The 19,687-nt window shown below is 37.1% G+C and overlaps 1 pseudogene; it reads right to left on the bottom strand.

The window, feature by feature from the left end:
* Nucleotides 1-4,732: 4,732 nt before the first annotated feature.
* LOC127193564 (T-complex protein 1 subunit gamma-like) lies at nt 4,733-6,404 on the bottom strand (annotated as a pseudogene).
* Nucleotides 6,405-19,687: the final 13,283 nt, after the last annotated feature.

Genomic DNA, 19,687 nt, shown 5'->3' on the forward strand with positions numbered 1-19,687 from the left:
TGGTATAGGAGTTGAGGGCCTTGAAAAAGGAGGGGAGGTCTGGAATTCTAAGGCTGAAAGGGACCGGTTTGATGACAGAAGGAAGCTATTAAGTAGCGAGAAAATGGAAGCAGATGGTAAAGTGAGATGCTGAATAATTGTAAAAAGAGAAAATTGGAGCTAAAGAGAGTGCCTATGGAGAGTTCACTATGTAGTGCTTCATGCTTTTATTAGTGAAATGGCATTATGTAGGGTTTCCAAGGTTCCTATAGTTCTAGACATTTACATTTCTGAGTAGAAATGGGGCTGGAAGAATTCTGTTAGTTGTCAAGAGTGTACAAAGGCCACAGAGTACAATACAGTTCAAAGCCAGGAATGATATCTTGAACTGACAGTGCTTCTGGGACATCACCTACACAGGAGTGAAATGAATGACAGAACCCCATGAAGGCTAGCTTAAACCTTCAAGTGTTGAGTGGTACCAAGTCTGCCTGAGCAAGACAGGAAAAATACAGAAATCACACAGTTTTGGCATTTTACTAATGGCTGATCTTTTCAACTATCAAAGATTGGGTCACTTTATACATTTTTTCTAGTTGGTGGAATTTAAAATATTTTTCATTTAGAATTCTACTTATATGAAACTTTAAAATTATAACTATAACATATTACACACACACACACACACACAGAGAGAGAGAGAGAGAGAGAGAGAGAGAGAGAGAGAGAGAGAGAGAGAGAGAGAGAGAGAGAGAGAGAGCTTACAATTTTAATAATTTTATGTGCCTTAAAATACACTGCTATGGCTAGCTTTGTAAAATTGAACATAGACTCTCCTAAGTGTCTTGCATAGAGATAACATTGGTCTGTTAATATGACCATAGTGAATTGCTTTGATTGTTAATTGGTGTAGGAAAGCACAGCCCATTTGAGGCGACACCATTCCTTAGGCAGAAGGTCCTGAACAGTTAAAAGAGAAGAAAGGTAGTTGAGAACATCCAAACAGGCAAGCAATGGTGCATTTATTATGGATTTGACATGACTATCTGCTTGAGTTACTGCCTATGCTTCCTACAAATGAAGGGCCGTAATTTTTAATTGTAGCCCAAATAAGCCCTTTTCCCTCCTCTTGTTTTATGTCAGCTTATTTTATCAGTGCCACTTGAAAAGCATAGGAAACTTTGCTGAATTACATTTGACCTAGAAGTTCTCTACAGGATAATCTATTAATGTGTATCAAATAGCCCTAACTATAACTACTCCAATTAATTATCACTACATGACTTCATTCTCATTCTCATTATCTTCAAGAGCTTAATTATCTTTTTATTTCAGATTGACCAGAGAAAACTTATGTGGAAAATTAGTCTCTCTTTGTGATTTTATTTTACTTTTGCCTTTTAAGCTTTCCTATGTTCCTTCTCTTAATGTCCTTCTGTAAAGTCAAGCTTACCTGCAGACTAAACATGCAACACTTGACAGCACACTTTAATGTGTTGCTTGGATACAGATGTTAGGAACTATAGGAGCACAATTTATACCTCATTCGGTTGCTAAGGAGACTGGGGAAGCTTTAGGATTTTCCTTTAAGGATCATAATCAAAAACTGAAAAAATGTATTGAGGGTTTTAGAAGAAAAACATGTTAAGATGTGAACTAATTGTATTTCTGCAGTGAGATGTGAATATTTATAAGCATCTGTAGATGCCTGCTTGTGGGATAAATATTGCTCTATGAATCACTTCCAGTAAGTTGATTACCTTACAGGGCATGTGGGGGTGGTCAGCATTTTGAAATGTAAACACAAGCTACACTTGTAAATTATTTCATAAGGCAAGCTATAAGTACATTTTTTGGTTTTTAAAGGAATAACACTTGAATGCATTTAATTGTACAAATCTTCCTTTCATAATTGGAGCCTGGGACTTGCAGAAGGAAAAAAAAACCTTTGTTCATGTGAACTCTACTGGAAAATCATCTCTAGAAAAACACAATAAGTTAATTCATAGGATCTATTTTGTTTCTCCAGCTACAAAAAAACATTATACCTGTCTGAAATTTCCTTAATTCTAAACCATGACAGGCAAGCTTAACATTATGAAGGCTGACAGAGTGAGTGGTAAGTTGAGGTTAGCCAGAACAACTGGCTCCCCAGCCTAGCTAAGTGAACTTAGTAACAGGAATATATCATAGCGTGATTAGACATAACGACTTGTGAAGGTGTGAATGTTCTCTTCAGAGATTGTCTTTAACAAAGCTCAGTGTTCTTGTTATAGCTCATCATCTTCTAAAATCTGCTGCAGCCTAGCTGTAGTACCCTGTCTCTTGCCTCTGTGCACAGAGCCCAAACAGTGCTATAAAGGGAAATGGAACATATGGTAATAGATTCTCTGAAGCTTTGATGCCGGGCTGCAATCAGCAACCACAGTGAGAGAAGCAATGGCAACCATGAACTCTCCCCCAAGGGCCTCATTAACTTGGCCAATTGAGCAACTGTAGAGGAAAACAGTACCACCTACTTGAGAAAGGAAATCAGCCTAAACCCTAGGATTTCCTTAGTTGAAAGAAGCTTGAACTGGAAGAAAAAATTAAGTTTAGAAAAAAAAAAAAGCCAGAATAAATAGAACTGAACAAAGGCACCCTTTTCCAAAAGCGTCTTTTAAAAAATTTTTTTTTATTTATTTTTATTTTCTTTGTGGATGTTTTCTCTGCATGTATGTCTGTGCACCGTCTGCATGCAGTATTCTTGGAGGTCCTTAGAAGGTGTCAGATTTTCTGAAGCTGGAGTTGTGGACATTTATTAGACACAATGTGGGTCCTGGTATCCAAATCCTTGTCCAATGCAAAAGCAACAAGTTCCCTGAAGAACCATTTCTCAAGGGCACACAAAACATCTTACCTTCAGAAATAACACTTTACAGTTTTTGAATGTGCACTTAGGTGGAGGATGTCAGGAGAGCACTGACATATGGGACATGAAGACTCTGTTTACCCCTCAGTAACAGTTGGGTGGTGAGAGGTCATTCTTTTCTCAATTTCTCCAAAGTGACAATGAGAATTGCACTGTTGAGTTTCAGGAGTTTGTCTGACTTTCTGGTTCTGAAGGATTCCATACAATCCTCCAACTTCCTTCATGAAAAGACAATGGTTTGCAGATATTTCTAATGTATTTTTAAAAGATTATAATATAATCATTTCCTTTTTTCTTTTTCTCACTCTTAATTCTCCCATATACTCCTCTTTGATCTTTTTAAAATTCATGGTATCTTTTTAAAAATAAACTGTTGTTACAAATGCACACACACACACACACACACACACACACACACACACACACACACACGTAGTATATGTTTTCAGTTCTGGCCATGTGTTATTGGATAACAAATTGGTTTGCCCTTCCCTAAGGAAAGACTATTTCTCTGTCAGCCTTCTTAGTTCCCTGTTGTGATTTGTGTTGTAGGGTAGAAGCACTTTGGGCTCCACCCCCACCTAACATCAACATTAGCATGTCTATTGCTTTTGTTCAGCCCAAATTTAGGTCATCATATTGGTGAGATTTTAAGTGTGTAGCTTCTGACAGTACCAAGAGACACAGTCTTATAGTAAATATCTTGTTCTTCTGTCTGTTACAATTCTTCTGCATCTACGAACCAGACTGCCTCCATCTTGGGCTTAGAAGCCATTTTATAGTAAAGACAAACTAGACTTATTTATTTATGATTTAATCTGATTGGGCTATGCCTTACCTGTAACCTTAACTACAAATGGTTCCATACTGCCATGTTTTTTTTTTTCCAAAAAGTTGTTTATAACCATCTTTCAACCTACCTTTGTTTCAAAGGGTTGTTATGACTACTTGTTGTTATGATTACCTTGAAATCATGTCTTTGTTCCAGGAGGCCATTATGACTAACTTGTTATGTTTATGTTCTGCTCCCATAAACCACCTAGTTTGCTTGCCAAATGCTCCATTCAGAAACTTCCTATCACTAAGCTATAAAAACCTTGTTATCCCCATGGCCAGTGCTGACCATCTGAAGCCTGCCTTAGCAGGGAGCAGAATGTGTACACAAATTAAAAAGCATGATTTAATTAATTTGGCCACAATGATTTAGGCTAGTGGTCTTTCTCCTTGAATCTTTAGGATTAACACCTTGTTCCTCTGTCACATAATCTTTCTACCTCTTATGATGTACTTTGTTTTACAACTTTTTTGATAATAATATCAGTTATCATTATTATTGGCCAGTTGCTGTTTATTCAGAACATACTATACTCTTTAAGTCTTTCATTGCAATTAGTTATCCAAAGTATTTGATTAGTTCTGACAATTTTGTCATGTTCCATTGTTCAGAGTGTCTGTCTTAAAGCTACTAATTTGTTGTTTTCATTAAAATGTTTTTAGGTATTCAACATTATTCTTTTTGCTAAATAAATAGGGTGTTTTGTAGTTCTGTGCCAATTAAAAGGTTGTCTTTTCTATTTTCATGAAAAAATTTAAATTTTTATAGATATATACTAAGTCTGTAGATTGCTTTGAGAATTTTCATAAAATTAAATCTTCTAATTCATGAACATGAGGTATCTATTTGTATTTTAATACTTTTATTTACAAATTTTTATTTGTTTTTTTCCCCAAATGGCTTAGATTTAATCATTGGAAGCAAACTAAATGGAGAGCTTACAATAGAGTAGGGATACTTGTCAGTGCTTTTTGCAAACCAAGATGGGACAGACTGGAGGCTGACCCTTAACCTGCCTCTTTGCAAACAAAGATGTCCACAGTGTTCCTGGAACTCTGGCTCAGGAAAGGGGAGACTACTGGTTCTGTGTACTGAACCACTAACTCCTGGCCAGCATCTGGAGCAGTGCTTTGCCAGTTCTGGTCATCATCCTTCTTCTTGAGGCCAGAGACAATGGAAAACTGCAGTGTCCACTGCTGTTTTGTATGTTTGTAGTCACAGCCAATGACTCCCATATACCCAGCTCTTTCATGTACACAAAGGTACCAGTCTACCCATTTACACTCCAGGTCTTACAGTTCTCCTGTGTGCACTTGGCCCAAAGGGAGGCAAGTAGACCAATGGTGCTGGCCCCACAGTTCTGGATCAAGGTAGAAGGAGTGACCTTTAAAGCCCAAGCCACAGCTCTATATGGCTATTATTCCACACTAGTCATGGCCTCAGATTTTTCTTTCAAGGCATGGGCCAGAGCCATCTCTGAGGCTCCACCAACAGGCAGCAGCTGAGGGTCCAGAGAGCATTGCAGCACACTTGCTTGGCATCCTGAAGGTTGTTTTCTACTTCCGAGAATATCTCTTTGCTGGCTCCTCTGAAAAGAATGGTGCAGGCCTTCAGTCTTTGTAGTCAGTCATGTATGTGATGTACTCATCTCCAATCCTCTTGATTTCCAAAAGTCCTGCCCCTGTACCAACATCTTCATCTTCTCTCAGTTCCTCAGTTCAGCTGACTATCCTTGCCCCACAGGTTCTAGCAATAGAATTATTGTCTGTCTATGGTACTCTATGAATGGCTGTGACATTGGCCTGAATGAGGTAGTGCTGAGCTAAATCTGAGATGCCTTTTTCTGTGATGGCCACATCAGGCTTCATCTGGATAATATCCTCACACAGCTGCTTAATGCATTCTTCTTCCATCTGCAGGATTCAGGAGAAGTTCTCCTCTCAGGTAATCTCAATGTCAGTCTGGCCTTCTCCTTTCTTGTACTCCAGAGGTTTCTTGATATAGTGGTTCATTTGAGGATGAGTCAGATCCTTGTTAATTATGATTACACATAACACACGTGAGACTTCAATGATGCCTCAGGTACTTTTCTACCCTTGCATACTTCTTGATATCAATTTCCTTTTGGCCATTCTCTTCAAACTGCATGACCCTGACAGCATCCAGGGCAATGTTACATGCTAAGGATGACCAAAGACCGATGACTTGTAGTAATAGAGCTATTGATGATGTTCAACATCTTCTCATGGTTATTGACATCAACAGGTGTTCTGATTTTCTTCAGCATATTGATTATATCATCCGGGGCCATGCAGTAAGCACTGATCACCACTGTTGGGTGCATATGCTGCTCTAAGAAGTACTCAGCCACAGAAAGCATTTCTCCCATAGGATGTGGTCTCAATCCAACCTTCTCATCCTGGGTCCTGCTTATTTCAAACATGAATTTCACTCCTGAATGCTGGTCTTGAATCTCTCGAAGAATGGCATTGCTATCATTGGTCATCACGCTGCCTCCCATTGGGTCCAAAAACATCTTCATCATATATTTACATCATAAACAGGTATGGTTAGTGTCTGCAATTGTCTTAGAAGAATTCATATTTTCAGAATGAACTTTTCTTCCAGACTCATGCTTTTATTCTGACTGAACATGAGCACACGATGGTGGCCCATCATGGTGGCATGACACAGAGCCGACTACCCAGAGCCGGGGAACCAGCATAGCCTTTTTGAAAGAAGCTATTTATGAGTTTTAAAATTGCTTTCAGAGCATGGCATTTTCAGTTTTCTGTGTATTTTAATTCATTATTGTAACTTGGATGACTTTCTTCATTTTCTTTGTCAATAGTGCATTATTAGTATGAAGATATGCCATTGAACTTTGTATTGATAATGTATCTTGCAGCTTTACTGAGTCAAGTTATTAGTCTTAACTTGTTTGCAGTGACTTTTAAGGTGTTTATGTATAAGATAATTTATGGTCAGTTAGTTTTGACCAAAATGTCAAGTACATAACAGGGAAAAGAAAGTCTTTTCAACAAATGGTGTAGAAAAATAGAATATCAATATTCCAAAGAATAAAATTGAACCATTATCTCATACCATAGATAAAATTCAACTAAATATAAGTTAAAGATTTACACATGACCCCTGAAACCTCAGCACTACTAAAAGAAGAAAAGTATATATCATTGGTTTGTACAATGATTTAAAATAAATGAAATCGCCTACAACAAATAAAAGATGCACACAAAGGACTTTATCAAGCCAAAACCAGCAGCAAAAGCAACAAAAAGTAGAAAAATGAAAAACCAGAAAGCAGGAAAAAACAAACAAAAATTTCCCAAATATAAAAGAAATAATTGACCAAGTGAAAAGTGATCCATAGAACATGAGGAAATGTGTATATAATATGGTGGTTTGAATATGAAATGTCCCTCCTTCAGCTCCTGTATCATAATACTTGGTCTTCAACTTGCGGAAATGTTTGAGGAGGCTATAAAGCTTTAGGAGATAGAACCTTGCTTGAGGAAGCCCATAACTGGGGGTGGGCCTTGAGGCTTTGTTGTTTAGACCCATGTCCTGTTATTTTTATATTCCTTGTTCCTATTGTTGTATCTTCACTACCACATTAGATTGTATTCTCCTCAGGAATTGTAACCCAAATAAATCTTTTCTTTCTTATGTCAGTTTTTGGGGATATTTTATCATAGCAACAGAAAAGCAACTAAGACACAAGCTATAAATTTTTGTAAGTAGTTGATAATCCAAATATGAAAAGAAAACAACTCAAATGATAAAACAAGTAAAAATCAAGTAACTTAATTTAAAAGTGAGAAGAGAACCTGAATAGACATTTCTCAAATGAAGACATATAAACAGTAAACTTGCAAATGATACATGAAAAAATGCTAAGCTTCCTTAGTCTATGGGGGAATGAAGATTAAAGCCATAATGAGATATCATGTCACACCTATTAGAACAGCTTTCATCAGAAAGGCAGAAGCTAAAAAATATTTACTGACAAGTATTCAGAGGGAAAGAAACACTTGTCTCCTGTTGGTGACATTGTGATTCAGCAAAACCGTTATGAACATAGTAAAGAGGTTCATAAAAAATTACATAGCAGTACCTTATACTCTAATAACTACACTTCTAACACATCTAAAAGTTGTAGTCAAAATGTTGAGTGTATGTCTGTGACATCTATACTCATTGCAATATCTTTATAATAGTCAGTCAGCATACGTGTCCTTCATTACAAGAATATATAAACAAAATGCAACATATTTCAACAATCTTTTGAACCTATTCAGAGAAGGAAATCCTTATATATGTTTGAACTGGAGAGCACTGTATTAATTAAAGTAAGCCATGTAGAGAAATACAAATATCTTAGTCCTTATGTATATTAGGATTTTAAGAACATTAGAGTTTCTGGAGCTAGATAGATATACTCGTGTTTGACAGAAGTTTGGAGTAGAAGGAAGGTACAGTAGATATCAGTTCTAATTATTGTATTACAGATGTTGAAGTAGGGAGATGGGAGTTCCAGGCAACCTTGATTACTCAGTGATATTTTTCTCAAAAAGATGATGATAGGAAGAAAAATGTGAAAAGGATGAAGGAGGAGGTAGCAGAAGAGGAAAAGGAAAAGAAGGAGAGGAGAAGATGAAAGAAGAAGCAGGAAGAAGAAGGAAGAAGGAGGAGGAAGAAAAAGAAGGAAAAAGAACAAAGGAGAAGGAGGAAGAGGAGGAAGGAGGAGGAGGAAGGAGGAAGAGGAGGAGGAGGAAGAAGAAGAAGGAAAAAGAAGAACAAAGGAGAAGGAGGAAGAGGAGGAAGGAGGAGGAAGGAGGAAGAGGAGGAGGAGGAAGAAGAAGAAGGAAAAAGAAAAACAAAGGAGGAGGAAGAGGAGGAAGAAGGAGGAGAAGGAAGGAGGAAAAGGAGGAGGAGGATGAGGAGGAGGAGGAAGAAAAAGAAGAAGAAGAAGAAGAAGTCACAGCTGCAGCATCATCATGGGCATCAGCATCAGCATCACCATCACCACCACCACTTGAGAGTAGAAAGTTGCAAGAGTATAAAGTTTTAGATTGTGTATGTAACTCAAGGCAGCTGTGCCTTGCCATTGAAGCTAGCCACCAAATTCTAACACACTCTGTGTTAGCATTGTGACCTTTGTCTTCCCGTTGGCCATATCTGATTGAAAGTGTCCTTGGCTGGTTGAACAATCTCCACCCATGGTATGCTTTCATTTAGTATAAAAATGCACAGATCCTGGAAATCCTATGCCCTGAGGACAGACTCAGTATTTTTTTAACCTGCACTGTTTCATCATTTATGTCTCCTGTGAACGATGATTCAAGCTTCAAAACCTTCCAGAAGCTCACTAGAACAGTGTTTGGATTTCTATCAGTTTTCTACCCCTAGGCACTTAAGTCAGATTAACATAAATTTGTGGCATTTGCTTTCAAATGAGGCCAGATGGACTCCTTTGTCTGGCTTTCCCTACTCCAATTGCGTCTGAGTCTCCTTTTTACTTCATGACTTACATGCTGGGTTCAGTCATTCAGATGAGCCAGCATCTCTTCTACTTCATACAAATCTCATCCTCTTATCAGATTCAGCAAACCACTAAAGACCCAGGGCAAGTCCAGAGGTCCCTGATGAATCATCCTATTTTAAAGGTTCCTATGAACAAATTCCCATCTGGAAGTCAAATGGGTATCAAACATCACCTCACTAACACAGTCTAGTTCCTTCCCTCTTTGGTCTTGAAGTTTCTGATAACCATAAGAACCTCACTCGGTGATGACCAAGAGAGTCACTAGTGGCCAATATGAACCAGTCCATCAGAGACTGATTTCCCTCATTTTGTCTATGTGGCCTTTGTTTCGATGAGGGATAGGTAAGTGTTTAACTATTTCTCTGCTTTTACAGCACTAAGACTGATCCTCTTGTTTCACAGTCTCTTGAGCTAGGCTCTTTATTTCTTGTATGAACATCTGTATCAATCCCAGCAGTTGGGACACAGCCCATTCTCTGAGTATCATGATTTGTTTTACTGGGCCACTATTAAGGCACCTGCTAGCAAGTTGAGTTGTGAATTGTTCCTTATTCTATAGCAAAGTGTAGACCTTAGGAGCATGTTCTTTCACTTCTACCATGTTCTATTTCTTCTCACCATCTTTGTCTTTTCATGTGAAGTTTTCAGCTCTTAGCAAGAGCTCTTCCTTGCTTCCAACTCCCATCTTACCCTCTTCATTCTCATTTTTTCCCTTCATGATGAAAGGCAGCATCCACATGTCCTTTTTTTCTGCTGCAATTCCTAACATGGAAAGGCAATTTCTTTCTAGGTAAGACAGCTGCGTTTCTGTTTCATGTCTCATTTCCTACAGCAAATGCCACAGGGCAGCTTCAGAGCCTGTGTATAATCCCATTCATGTAAGCTATAGTCAGTGTATTCTCTAGCCCATCATCTGTTGGGAGGACATGCAGATCTCAATAGTTGGATCCTATTCTCAAAGGAGGCATGCCACCCAACACCATATAGAAGATGGCCATCCCTAAATTCTCCTATGCATGTTCTATTCTCAGATAGCTTGATCTTGGTTGAATTTCTTGTCACTAATTGTAGGGAGAATGCAACTCCACTGTAGAAAGGAGGCACACTGTCTTACATCAGATGATGAAAGGTAGCCCTATTGAGATTTCCCAAGCAAATGATTGACACTCAGACATATGAGTCTCAGTTACATGTTTCATCTCTTATAGAAGAGGCAACTAAATATAGGCTCTTTTGGTCCATGCCTAGGTGCCAATGGTGTTGTCTGACATTTTCTGGGAGTTGGGGACAAATTTCTATTTATCACCAATAAGTCACTGGCAACAGCCAAAGAAACCATTCAACTCAAGTCTAACTTAGCGAATTAATAAATTTCTCAGGATTGCAAAAGGATAGGTGAAGGGTTACTTAGAGGAACACGGGTGACTCTAAGGTAGCTTACCACTGAAAAGCTTATCACAGAGTAAGGGACTACTCAAGAAACTTGCATCCAAGACTATCCTTGCATAACATGCATGCAACTCAGCTGATGGGAGAGTTCCTTCTTTCTTTCTTTTTTTATAGCTTACTGGAAGAACTCTGTGAACCTTGTAAGTTTCAGGAACCTCCTGAGCTTTTTGTAAGGTTCATGTACTTTCTGAGTCTTATGAACATTTTTTCTAACCCCAGGTGAAAATGTGGATGTTTCCATTTGGAAAATATAGCCCCATAACAGAAAGTCAAGAATAATTTGTTTTCCAAGCATTTACACGGAAGAGTAACTATAGTTAATGTATTGTATATACTCAAACGGATAATAGTGTAGCTTTAAAATATTTCACTATAAATATGGTAAATAAGCAAGGTGATGATGTATTAACTAGTTTAATCCAATAATTTTATATTATATATGTACACACATTAAACATGCCATTGTGTACTATTGAATCACTTGGTGTTTAAAACACATGAATTGAAATCCAGTCTTTGGTACATTACCATTCTTATTTTATAAATGAGAAAATGGGCCACTAAAGCTCTAATCCACAGAATACCCCAGGCTAGATTCTTAGGCATCTTCCTGACTTTGGAAAGTATTGTCTTTACATCATATCATATCATGATTATCTGTCTTTTAATGGCTACAGAAACTTCAAGATCTTAGAGAACTGTATTGCAAATCACCAAGAGATATTCCTTCCAAGGCTATAGAACAATACCAAAATTATGACAAATATTGAACATAATATTAACAGCTAATTTGTTAGTACAAAAAAGGTGGAACTATGTATCATATCCTTAGTTCAACGATTGGCAGTGTAACATTGTAAGAGAATCATGAACTAATTTGTTCTCCTAACCATAGCAAAAACCCACTGAACATTTTATAAACAAATTTCCTGAACACTTTAGGAAGCAGTTTAAAATATTAAATTTTAAGATGGAAAAGTTGAGATCTGCAAAATAGTTTTTTATTTTTTTGGAATCCTTCTGGCATCTACTAATAACCCAGATATGTGTAGTTCAGATGTATATCTACATTATACTGTCTCTCTAGTACGGAATGAGAGGTTGAGCACAGAGAACAGGACTTAATGATGGAAATTGATTCTGGACCTCAACCAAGATAAAAAGACTTTGTAAGGCAGTACATTTGGATGTATCATAAACCAGATGATTGAGATTGAATAAGTCAAAAACCAGAAAACCATATGGAGAGAAACCTGGGCAATAACAAGTCTTTCTCCACCCTGGATTTAATGCTTGAATTCAGCTTCACAACAAAGTGCTGTACATACATTTTACAATCTTCCTTCTCTTCCCCATGAGGGTGTGATCCTGGCTGCTGATTATAGGAAGAACCATACTTTCTATAGAGTACTGATGAGCACAGACACTCTTCTAGATTTCCACTACTCCTTGAGCTCTAGTCATACTCAACATAATACACCTTGTTCCAAACTGCTTTCCTATCACACATAAGGGCTGTTGTGTTCTATAAACTGCTAAATTATGGAACAACTATCCACTTACTGAATAAACAGATGAATTATGGAATTGCATCAGGAGCAAACATTTTAATGCTGATACTTCTTCTCTGGGATATTTTTCCAAACCAACCACTTAGCACTGTATTTAAGCTTTTGGTAACAAGACAACAGTAGTACCTGCCAAAGTGAGATACAGAGAAAGGCTGTTCTTTTTTTGTTCAGGCATCTCACATATATGTCTCTACCAAAACCATCTACAGCTTAACACCCAATGATATCTTTGTTTTCTGTCCATCACACCTATTTCCATATTCTGCACATCTAGGTTACTGGTAATTTATTTCAGCTGATCTCATCAAAACCTCCTGTCACCCCTGACACTTCTAGTTGCTGCCACATCTCACAACCAATCTGTCAAACAAACCATGGCTCTCCACCATCAAAGACTAACTAGAAACAGCTCAATAACCTCATCATCTCTTACCTGGATCCTTCCAGTAGTCTTTTAAGCTGGACCTCTGCCTCCCTGGTATTCTATAGCCTGTTTACAGTAGTTTGCAGAAAGGTCTTGTTAAAATACAAGTCAGATTATGGCATCCTCTGAGCAGAACTTCTGAGAGAATTCTATATCATATGGAATAAGGGCAACACCTTCACAATTTCGGCTCTCCTTTGACCTCTGGGAATTTGTTTCTTGCTGCTTCTCTTCCTGATTGCTCTGCCTCCATCATGGGAGCATCCTTAGAGTTCTCTAAACATGTATATTTCCACAGAGCCTTTGGACCTGCTCTTGCCCATATTCACAAGTGTTTCCTTGTCTTTAGATAGTCACATTCATGTCTCTTTTTCAATCAGGATTATACATGGCCACTTTTATGCCAAATATGACTTCTCCACTTCCTACCCATTCTCTGCTTTGTTTCCCATGAATTGTTTTATAGGTTGATTTGCTTCCTCATAAAGGATAAGTTGTCAACTAAACCCTACAATGCCTATAAACGTGATACTATTTGAAAATAGTTTTTTTAAACATCTAATGAAGTTGTAGAGGTTATTATGATGGGCTCTATTCTAATATGATTTGCATTTTGAAATAAGAGAAAATTATTAGGTGGAGACAAAACATACAGAAATAACAATATATGTCAGCAGAAGTCAAGACTGGAATAATCTAGCTGCTAATCTGGGGCCCCTGGGGATCCCTAAACTATGGGAGACATCTATGGTGGGAAGGTGGATTCCCATCAAGGGTTCTAGAGGAACCAGGATCCTGTTGACACTTTGTTTGGACTTCTAACCTACACATGAAGACAGAAAAGCTGATTTTAACTGACTGAGTTTGTAATGCTATGTTATAGAGATATACAAGACTGATAACAGTTTGTATCTTGATACCTGGTACAGCAGAGTTTTTTCTTATTAACTGGATCTCTTGTTCGTCTCCTCAGCATTTTTTGAAATGAGAGCTGAAGATGTTATGCAAGAGTTCTGGCTCTTCATGCCACGTATTCTATGAGCTCTGACTTCTGTCTTTGGATTCATTGGTCGTAAGTCCTGAAAATTAGTCTCTAGAACATCAAAACAGAACAACAGCAAAAGTGCACATGCTTCTGCTCTTTTATAATGATAATTGAAGAGTATTAGGATCAGGTCCAGCCCTAGGGATTATGTGGAGTGTAGTGCTAACGAACAGGAAATGGTCTCTTGAGTTCTATGTAATTCTGATGACAAATCAAGATCACATGGTGAAAACATGAAGAAATCACCTGAACACCATGTGAAGGAAATATTGATGGACTGGTTGGACATAGGAGGAATATACTCAGTTTGGAGAAAGTAAGACTGTTATGAAGATATTTTTTTGTCAAAATTTACTCACTTTTATTTCTTTCTCATACTGTCAGTTTAAATAGCTTTTAATTATCTCACAGCACTCAAAATGTCTCAATAACACTGTGCCCCAAAGATAAAAATGTATTATCTTTGAAACACAATATTCTATGTATTATTGAATTCTGAAGCTAACCATGTTAGAAAAAGCAATGCACACTGTACAAAATGTTCTGTAGAATGCTTTAGAGCATTTAAAGGAAGGAAATGTCCATCATTCGGGAAATGTTTTCTATCTTGTTTCTGGACTATAAATGTAAATGCAAGATGTTAGGATATAAAAATGTAGGGAAATAAAGCACTGAGAAGATGAGGGCTCCTCCGGCAACATACTGTGATGGCGGGAGAATGAACACACTTTCAAGACTCAGCAGGTATAAATGGTCACTGACCAGCAACTCTAAAACTTCCAGCAGGTAATACCTCCAGGTATTATTACTGATATAAATTACATACATGTAAAAATAGCACAGTGGTCAGCAAATGATTGCTATTATTGCTTTGTCTCCAGAAGCAATTGTTACCTGTAAGAGAGATTTGTTTTGGCAAAGTGTGGAGAACATCCAGTGAAAGAAAGACTAATATGTGAGTGTGCCTGTTGACAGCAGCTCTTACCATGGGAAAGGATTCATTCAGAGCCTTCCTGATTAACAGATGTATCACTTCTCATCATTAACCTTTTCATCTTACACAATTATAAATATATAATCTAATGATTTTTTTCACCAAAATAGCATCTTTGATGATGGAATTTTCAAAGTGCTTCTTAGTCATTCAATAATTAGGCAGATTCATCCATTTTCTCAGAGCCTATCACTGAGAATGTTGAAGAGGTGTGAGGGGAGGGGGGGGGGGAATAAAAAAATTCTTCTACTGAAACAATAATTTTCTAGAGGAGAGAGAAAGAAAGCCTCAAAAATTTGATGGAGCTTATAGAGGATGGAAAATGACTATCTTGGAGTTAAACTTATTACTATTGCTTTACTTTTCCTGTTTCTTTGAAAGTTGCCTTTAAAAAGCCTCAAAGGGATGCTTGCATGGTCAAGGCTCAGGTGTGGCAACTGGACCATGTTGGAAAGTGAATTATATTCTTTTCTTTTAAGCATCACAAATTTTTTTTGGTGGGTAGGTTAGGCACTAAATGACTTTTACTACTGGCAGCTTGAGTTACTATTTATAAAATCAGAAAGAAAAATACTCTAATGAAAACACATATGCATTTTTATGCATAATAAATATTTTTAAAATTTCCCCTGAAGTTGTATGCATTTATTTTTTCATAAACTTTTAAAATTTTCCTCACTTTTCGTCTTCATTGTAGCCCCCTCCCTCATTGCCTCCCAGTTTCACCATTTCTCCCTTATCTACCTTTCCCCCTACTCTGGTCCTCAGAAAGGGGGGCCTACTTCTGACATGGACTCTGGTTCCCACACATTGATCATGTCCCGTCCTCCTGGCAGGGGGCCTTGCCAGGCCACAGAGGAGGAGGATACAGGCAGTCCAGATGAGACTTGATAGGCTGAGGTCAGATGTTAGGGGAGGAGGACATCATGAATTCTTATTCCAAGGAACTACTTTTATTTTACATACCATACTATGGTGAAGTTACCTAGCTGAGCATTCGGTTTTGTTTGTTTGTTTTGGGGTTGTTGTTTTTAAGAAGCCAGGGCTGGCTATTGGAGAACTCAGTTTAACTCTTTCCGCTTAAAGGAAAATATCAACTTGTAAGTGAAACATGAACTTGAGATTCAGCCTACAATCTGAACAGAAAGATTGTCTGTTAACAAATGCCAAAGAATTTCTGTGAAATCATAACAGGGTTTATATGGTAGCATGGCTGTCTAGACTGTGTGCTAGGTGGTCTGGGTATGAGGTTCTAACCAGGCTCTCTCTCTTTGCCATTATAGAAGATTATGAGAAAAGAAATGTGCTACATTAGCATGCATAGTAGTTAGGAAAGTAAATTCTTTGAAACTGTGAAAAAGTCTGGCGTGTGTGTGTGTGTGTGTGTGTGTGTGTGTGTGTGTGTGTGTGTCAGTGCATATGTGAATGTATGTGTTCTTCAGAATATTCATTTCCCTCTGCAGGGAAGCTATATCCCAGTGTAGTATGCCATAAATACAAATGCTACTTTATTTTTTTATGTTTCTTTTTTAACATATACATTTATATTATTACACATGAATAAAATAAACTACATACAGCAGGAGGAACCATGAGACAATCAGGAACTATATAAATGTTACATTCATAGTGATTTGGCTACCTATATTTGGCAAACTTGAAGTAAACATCTTTCCTATCTTGTTGGGTCTAAATTTCGGAATGGAAATTAATATCTATCATATCTCATCTCTATTAACTTAAAACAATTATCTTGATCTAAAAATATCTTAAACCCTAACATACTAAGCTTAATTGACAAACTAAGCCATCTGGTCTTCAAACCCATCTCAAGAAGGGATAAGACTTAAATACTTGAGTGAACCCAGAGTTCAGCTTAGCAGCTTCCAAAATGAAAAAAAAAAAAATGCCTGAGACAGTTTACTGCCTGAACAGTCACCTAACACTCTCTATATCATTGGAGTATCATCTTCAGCCTTATAGTCCAATATATCTGATAGACATATTTGTGAGGCAGGAACTATTGAGGACTTGCTTACCCTGTCTTGGCAGAGTTTGGCCATAGACTATTCCTGAATCTAAACTTGCCGATTTTTAGGCAGAATTCTGTCTGTGGCAGAAACAGGAACATTTTGTCCACTGGCTAGTTTGCCACATTTGAAGCCAACTCCATAATGAGATTCTTTGATGCTCGTCTTCTTCTTTGAGGCAGGCTGGGTGTTGCCAGGAGTTAATTTGTCTCATTGTCAGAGAATCTTTAGAACATTCTGTAGGTCTCTGAGGTTTTTGAAGACTTTATTTAACTATTTTACCTCAATATATCTATATAATCATATCTATATATTAAACCTAGAATATATAGTCTTGTGATAAAATTAGACTAGCTTTTGACATGAGCATGACTTACATCGATATATAAAATTCAATACCATTGAATTAAAAATAACTTTATTTGTGAGTAACAATTAGGGCCTTGAGATGAGGAGTTGATTCAATAGTCTTCCTTTTGTTCTATCCTCCCTCTATATTTCTATATCCCCCTTTCTTTCTTTTCAGCTCTTATCTCCTTATCTACAAGAGAAAGATAAAGGAAAAGAGATACGTCCCAGAGTCAAACCTAGCTTCCTCTCTGTGAAAGACCAATAATACTTATAGCCAACTCCCAATGAAAATAAGCATCTGTACACCAAGAGAGTAAACAAAAACCTATTCAACTCTCCTTGCTACTTTAAATGTCTTTCCTTTGTGGTACACACCATCGCCACCTTACTGCATTTCATATGATTTTAGAGTATCTGTTGTATGTATAAGCCTTTGGAACATGAATTCTATGTAAGAGGTGAAATGGTGACTGAGCCATCCTTAGTCCATGATTATTGAATGAAAGTGGAGTACCTCTGAAGGAAATTATAGGAAGGTAGGATGAAACGCTGATGGTATAAAATAATTAGTCATGTCTATATAGTCTTGGGGTACTTGAGCCTATTTTCAAAAAATTTCAGAAAATTTGATTCCTTTTTTTTTTTTTTTTTTTTTTTATGTTTTTTTGAGACAGGGTTTCTTTCTGTAGCCTTGGCTGTCCTGGACTCACTTTGTAGACAAGGCTGGCCTCGAACTCACAGTGATCCACCTACCTCTGCCTCCCAAGTGCAGGGATTAAAGGCGTGCACCGCCACCGCCCGGCAAAAATTTGATTCTTAAGATAGTAGGTTACCAAGAAGAGACTTGATACCCTATGAGCATATACAGGGGGAGGAAATCCCCCTCAGGAACAGTCATAGGGGAGGGGAATAAGGGGAAAATGGGAGGGAGGGAAGAGTGGAAGGATACAAAGAATGGGATAACCATTGAGATGTAACAAGAATAAATTAATAAAAAATTTAAAAAAAAAAAGAAAAAGAATTCAGTTTCTCATGCTATGTCAGTGCAAAGCAAGGATAATTCATGATGTGGTCTTGAACTTAACACTCCCTCCCCTTCCCCAAAAGACTACATCTAATTCTCTGTACTGCTTTTCCCCTTTATGCAAGGAAGACTTGTGATGAATGACAGGTGTGGAGACTTTCTTTCCCTTGACTATAGCCATCAGCAGCTGCCTGATAGATTGGAAAGTGAATTTTTCTCCTGTGGCCTACAATGTCTACCATTTTTCTCGTTCCTAAGCCTTAATGGAACATTCCTTTTCCATTGTCCTTCTACATGCATTCATGACTGAGACAGCAGATAACTCACACTCCTTCTGGAAGAAGTAATAGCATAAAGTTAGATGCCAAGGGATAGGGAAGTGAAGATATGTTCATATAGATATTGATTTTTTGATTGGTGTTTCTAATAATAGTTTGAGACCTACAGAAATTTAAATGTATTTTAAAAGTATGTTTTTCTGCTTTTTTCTGCTTTCAACAATAATTGTTTACTACTAGTTCTCACTATTCTAAGATTGATGGTGGCTGCCAGTTTGTCCCTGAATGCTAAAGTCATAGCAATAAGTCCTGTATATATAGTTACTTAATATTATCAACAGTGAAATTGAATATTAGTATTAGATCCATTTTTCAGTTAAGAAAACTGAAATTAAATGTAAAGAAGTTGCTTAACATGAAAATTACCATCGCAGTATATGCTTTTAACAGAATAAAGAATAGTGGTATATGATTATCTCAACTGATGCAGAAAAAGCATTTGAAAAATTCAATACTATCCTATGGTTAAAATAAAATTCAATAATCTGGAAATAGGAAGAAACTTCTTCAGAATAATAAATGCTATTTATGAAAACCCAATTATATCATTCTCAATATGAAAGAAAGTACTGAAAGCTTTTTGTCTTTTAAGATGAATGAAGCAATGGTCACAGCTAGAGCAGCTAGACAATTAAAATATGTCAAAAAACTGAAACAACAGTCCTGCCAAATCAGAAGAGAATAAATAAAGCAACCTTTGCTCTTAGATTATATAATTGTCAGTGTTAAAAATCCTAAATCACACACAGAAACATGCACATTTGTGTGTGTGCCTGTACACACACACTCACTCACAAACATACACCATGTTATAACCAGTGAAGTAGTAAGTCATCAAAATCGCAGGATATAAGATTAATTGCCTTACCAGTTTAACCAGCAATGACCAATTAATTATAAAGTAAGAGAACTTGTCCATGTATAATTTCAAAAAAAAATGTTTAAGGATTAGGTCTTACTGAAGAGACAAAGACACACTGACAATTATAAAATAGTTCTGAAATGTAATTATATTGGGCATAAATACTGTAAACTATATTTTTGTATTAGATTTAATATAGTTAGAACATCCATGTGACCTAAAGTGGTACACAGGTTCAGATTAGTACATATCCAAATCACAATGATGTTGGGTTAGAACTAGAAAAAACAACCTAATTCTTATGGAAT

This window comes from Acomys russatus, chromosome 9, assembly GCF_903995435.1.
Source record: "Acomys russatus chromosome 9, mAcoRus1.1, whole genome shotgun sequence".
Lineage (NCBI taxonomy): Eukaryota > Metazoa > Chordata > Mammalia > Rodentia > Muridae > Acomys > Acomys russatus.